The 6,000-nt window shown below is 35.9% G+C and overlaps 1 pseudogene; it reads right to left on the minus strand.

Annotated features, from left to right (window-relative positions):
• Window positions 1–2,486: 2,486 nt before the first annotated feature.
• On the minus strand, window positions 2,487–2,952 carry LOC118843725 (annotated as a pseudogene).
• Window positions 2,953–6,000: the final 3,048 nt, after the last annotated feature.

A 6,000-nucleotide genomic window follows, 5' to 3' on the forward strand; every position in this document is an offset into this window, starting at 1 on the left:
AAGTTCATGTTTTTTCCCTTGGTTCCATTACTCATGACTTGCCCATGTACATACAGCACAATTGTCACAGGTAGGAGTTTTTTCTTTGTATTCCAAGGACCAAGTACAGTATCTGGTATATAGTAGGTACTTAATAAACTTCTTGCTAAAATAAATTGTGTGATGAATTAATGTTAGTGCTGCTATCTCCATATATTGATGAGAACCAAGGTATTGCATGGGCAGTAAAACTGATGGAGAGTCAACTGGAGATCGTGACCCACTATTGCCACTTCAATATTTGCTGCCTTTATTTATTTTTAAAGGTACCTGTTGGCTGCAAGGACTATCTTTTAATTATGTTCCAGAGTTAGGATCTCCATTAATGAGCTCTGTAAGAAAAAAATCCTCCAAACCAGATTAATCTACATGTGAATTCTATCAACCACCTAAGGAAAAATTAACCCCAAAACCATATAAACTATTTGAAAAATATGTAAAGAAGGAGTCCTACAAAATTCCTTTTTTGATACAAATCTGAGACTCAAGAAAGCAAGACAGAAAAAGATAGTTATTGAGCAATATCCTTAATGAAGACAAATGCAAAAATTTTAAATAAAATACTGGCAAAGAGATTACAGTGATAAATCATCAATATCATACATTATGACCAGGTGGGATTTATACCATGAATGCAAGACCGATTTAATATTAGGAAAACTATTAGCATGATTGAACATATCAATAATATTACTAACAATAATCATATGATTATCTTAATGGATGCAGAAAAAGTTTTTGACAAAATACAACACCTGTTCCTATGACAAAACAGTAGGAAGCACAGGAATTAATGGAGCCATTCTCAAGATAATAAATAGTATCTATGTAAAACCAAGAGCTGGCATTATATGTCTTGGGGTTAAATTTGAAGCCTTCACATTAAAATCAGGGATGAAGCAAGAATGTCCAATATTACCACTATTACTCAATATTGTAGTAGAAATGCGAACTAAAGCAATAAAACAAGGAAAAAACTGAAGTTTTGAGGAACCAAAGGAATCATTTTTTGTAGGTGATATAATGCTATACTTAGAGAACCCTAGAGAACCACCTAAAAATATTTGAAACAGTGAACAACTTCAGCAAAATACAACATAAACCCACATAAATCATCAACATTTCTACATTCTACCAACAAAACCCTACAGGAAAAGATAGAAAAAGAAATTCCATTTAAAATGACTGCAGACAATATAAAGTACATGTGAGTGTACCTGCTAAGATAAACTCGAGGATTATATGAATACAATTACATAAATTTTTTTGCACAAATAAAGACAGATTCAAACAATTGGAGAAAGACTAATTGTTCATGGGTAGCTCAAGGCAACATAATAAAAATGACAATTCTATTTAAATTATTTTATTTCTTTAATGCCCCTGTAGTATCACTACTAGTTCTGCATCCAAAAGAGATCAATGAGAATGGAAAAGGATCTATTTGTATGAAAAATATTTATTGTACCTTTTTCTTTTGGTGGCAAAGAACTGGAAATTGAGGGGATTCCCAACAATTGAAGAATGGCTGAATAAGGTGTCGTATATGATTGTGATGCAAGATGGTTTCAGAAAACCCTGGAAAGACTTACATAAATTGATGCAATGTGAAGTGAACAGAACCAGGAGAACTTTTTAAACAGTAAAAGCAATATTATAGGGATGATCAACTGTGAAAGACTTAGTACTTTGATGATCCAAGAGAATCCCAAAGGACCCATAATACAAAATACTATCCACCTCCAGAGAGAGAACTGATGAATTCTGAATGCAAATTGAAGCATATTTTTAATTTATTTTTGTTTTTTGACCCTAATAAGAAACTTCTTTTTAAAATAAATAATACCAAATAAGATGAAGTTTCCCAAAATCTCATCTTTAATAAAAAAAAATTACACTTCACATATCAAACACAAATCCTACCACTTCTTCCTTTCAGGGAATTAGACTGCTAAAGCTTCACATAATGCAAATTTTATTTTTCCATGGCATGTAGGTCTAGTAGTACTAGTTGGAAATCAGAAGTAATAATACAGAGAATCTGTAGCCACTAGAATGATCTCTATTCTCATCTGCAGCAAATGACTTAGAGCCAAGCCAGTCAATTTTTACTTATATACATATATTTTCATCATAAAAACTTAAGACCCTGTTATGCTCTCTGCTTTTACTGTAGCATGTTTCACAAAGCTTCTGTATTGTTCAACATATTAAAAAAATCTTGATTTTTAAATGAACCTTTTTGGTATCGCTGCATGATGGGTTTAATGTCATGTTAATTTAAGCATAAAATGGCAACCACATTCTATTGTATAAACTAATTCCCAGCTATTGGGGAGATGTTCTAACCAAAGCTAACCAAAGCCAACAAAATGCAAGACTATAGCAATGATAAACAGTAGTGGAATACAAGGAGAAAATGAACAAGGAAACAAAATGGCTTTTGATCAGTGGCCATTCATTATTTTGCTTTCTGGCATATGGAAGAAATTTATCTCCTTTGAGTTTTAAGTGTTCTGGTAAATCCAGTTGTCTCAGCTTGTTCAATATCATCTTGAATTGCTGAAATAAGGGCACCAAGTGAACTAAAGTTTTTCGCTGGTCTGATGTAGCCAGTAATGACTACACTAAGGATTTCCCCATAGAAGTCCTCTTGGAAGGTATGTATAATGTGAGTTTCCGCAGATTTTTTAGTATTCTTGTAGTATGATTTCATCCTATGCTTTAAACCTTCTTATGGACATCTCCATTTCCAACAGAGGCCCAACCATAATAAATCCCAGTAGATAAGTCAATTGGGAGGTTATCTAGTACTTGTCCAGGAAGGTTAGCTGTGGAGATGCCCAGCTGCTTGGAGCCCCGTACGAAGCCCCTGACCACTTCATCCCGGCAGAGATAAGGTAGGCGCTTCATCGCGCTGCTTGCTTCGGTCTCGGGGGACAGCCTGGGCAGAGTCGGAGGCAGCCGCGGTCGAACTCAGGGCTGCAGTTCCCCGCGGCCAGCCGGGAGCGGGGGAAAGGGGGAAAGGAGAGAAGGAGGGAGGGAGATTCTGAAGGGCGCGAGGCCGGCGGGCGACCAGGCGCTAATATCAAAACATGTTTTTCATGACCTCATATGTATAATCAAAATCAAATTGTATGCTTTCCTAAGGAAGAGGGTAGGGTAGAAGGGAAGGAGGGAATTCAGAACTAAAAATTAAAAAAAAAAAGTTAAATATTTTTTACATTGAATTGGGAAATATTTAATAAAATAAATAAAAACAATTAATAAAAAAATCAAAATGAGACGATAGTCATTGCTATATGACAATGAAAATGCACAGAAGAATTTGTTTGTACAAATTATGTAATTTGTATGAATTGATTTGTACTTTAGACTTCAATTAAACTTTTACTCCACTGTGATTTTATCACTGCTGTTTCCGAAAAGACCTTGATATCTCTGTGTCACTATGTATTTGAAATTGCCGAAGGTTAATTATTATTTTCTGAACTTAACTGACCATCAGTGGACACCATAAGTTTTTTTTTCCTCACAATATGACAATGAAGGTAAACACTGAAACTTAAGAGATGCAGATTTGTGTGGGATTCATAAAACTTCCCAGCTGGATCATAATTTCATTGACTGGACTTTTAACTCTAGGCCTTGATTTACAGACGATATATTTCTTTCAGAATTTGTCAAGAAATTACAGCAACACTCAAAGTTGGGATATTAAGAATTGAGGCAGAAAAGGAAAAGAGGAAGAAAATCCAAAGCTGACTGGAGAGCATGGCGATGAACATCATTTCAAGCTTGAGTACTGGAACCTGACCTTTATATGTTCTCTTCCTGACTCTCCTGTTTCTGCAGTTGAGATCCTGCTTCCCCCTGGCTCCCTACAATTTTCCAGGGGTTTAAGGCCAGCTGCATGGTGACTGTCATAGGACAGTTCACAATGACTGGCTCCTAGTTGCTACAATTCCTTGCATAATGTAATTAAAATATATTTATTATTTAGGGTACTTGTAAATGAAAATACTGGCATGTCTTTAATGTAAGTGAACTGACATAGTTTGCTAGATAAAGTACCAAGGGAGACCTATAGACTCCTTGATCAAAGGCTCTATGTTGTTTTTTTCCAAAAGAATAACACTGACGATATCCTTTTGTTAATTGTCAAGTGATTTAAAAGCGAGGAAAACTCTTTAAGATCTGACATCATAACAATTGTTCATTAATTCTTACCTTTCCAATTTGTTCTCTATTATTTTATTTTTCAATCCTAAAGAATTTAAAAGGTATTTCCTTAGGTCTAAAAAGTTATAACTTATTTCCTAATGCTCTTCTTGACCAAAACACTGTATTCTTCTATCAGCCTGGTCCTATGGATTTTGTGTGACATGTTTCTTTGACCTCTTGATCAGAGGCTTAGAGGGAGGACTTCGGAGGAGCACTCCTGTTCTACCCCATCCATCACTTTTAATCAATTTATTTTATGATGGGAAACTAGAAAACTGGTCAATATAGTGATGATATGTTAAAGAACGAAGCTTATTTATATAAAAATACAAGTCAATAAATTAAGTCTAGTGCTATAATCCCCACAAGTTGAAGAAAACTAAAGTCCTGCATGGGCACTAAAAATGATAGAGAGTCAAGTGGAGATATCATGTCTCCACACTTCCCACAACTTCAGTATTTGTTGCCTTTTTCAAAGGTTTCTTGTGCTTACAACGATTATCCTTTAATCAGGCTCCACCGGACATATATGTTTTATGCATCAGTCTTTGTTTATTTCTTGGTAGGTTGGTTAGCTTACCACAAAATGACATGGTGGCCACTGCTGAATGGTAGAGAAAAATTCACAGAGGAACTTCATAAATTTCCCTTTTTGTTTCTTCCTGCAAACTAAATAATACTAATTTAGCCAGGAAGTAGAAATGTATCTTCAGATGCTTCTTGTTCACCAAATTTTTCAAAACCCCTTATAAGTGAATAGTGAGGATTGGAGCTAATTATCCATATGGATATAAAAATTGACCAGGTTGGAGAAAAAGGAAGCTGTTTTTTAACAAGGGGATAGTTTAAGATCATAACCTTAATATCCAAGTTTCTTTCTTAGAGCTATCAGGTAACACTAGAAAATCAGAGAGCTGGGGAAATGTCAACATCACATGCTATGGAATGCTTCTGCAGTTACATCAAAATTACAACAACACTGATGACTTAGGAGGCACTTAGTAAATGAAAATGATAATGAGCTCTGGAGTGAGAGGACCTAAATTCAGATCTCTGTCTTGATCTCACTTACCTATGAGACCTTGGCCAAGGAACTTAAATTGCTGCGCCTTAGTTTCCCCATTTGTAGAATGAGGGGACTCTCAAGATGGACTCAGAAGCTCTCTACAGCTCTAGATTTATGATTCTATCATCCTTTGTTCCCTATTGGAAGCTAAAACTGCCCATATGTGCTTCTTTAAGCCACTGCTGGCTGAAGGTAATGATGAAATACAATGTTTACACCTGTAGAGGTTATATAATGTGGGGAGAACATGGGGGATTATCTACTACAACTCCATCAATGTCTCCCTCAATTGATGGATGAGAAACCTAAAGTTCAGATAGGAGAAGTAGCCTGTCTAAGAATACACTAATGTCCTATCCTATCCTATTATATTATCCATGATATAATATAACGTAACCTATTGGATCACAAATTCAGCCTGAAGCCTAGGGCAGAACTTGGAGAGGGAGCTTGAAATCAGCAACCAAAACTCTGAAGCACATGGACACCTAGAGATGATCTTGTACTCAGCTCAACCCCAGACTAGCAACTTGGAGCTTGGGACAACCTGTTCACCAGGGACATAGTTCCCAAAGTCACCAAGTGAATATACCATGCAATTAATACCCCACATAAGAAGGTAGAGGGGCTATCATCAAAGGCTCAACTCCAGAAGGTCACCTAGCTAGGTC

This window comes from Trichosurus vulpecula, chromosome 1, assembly GCF_011100635.1.
Source record: "Trichosurus vulpecula isolate mTriVul1 chromosome 1, mTriVul1.pri, whole genome shotgun sequence".
NCBI classification, from domain to species: Eukaryota; Metazoa; Chordata; class Mammalia; order Diprotodontia; family Phalangeridae; genus Trichosurus; species Trichosurus vulpecula.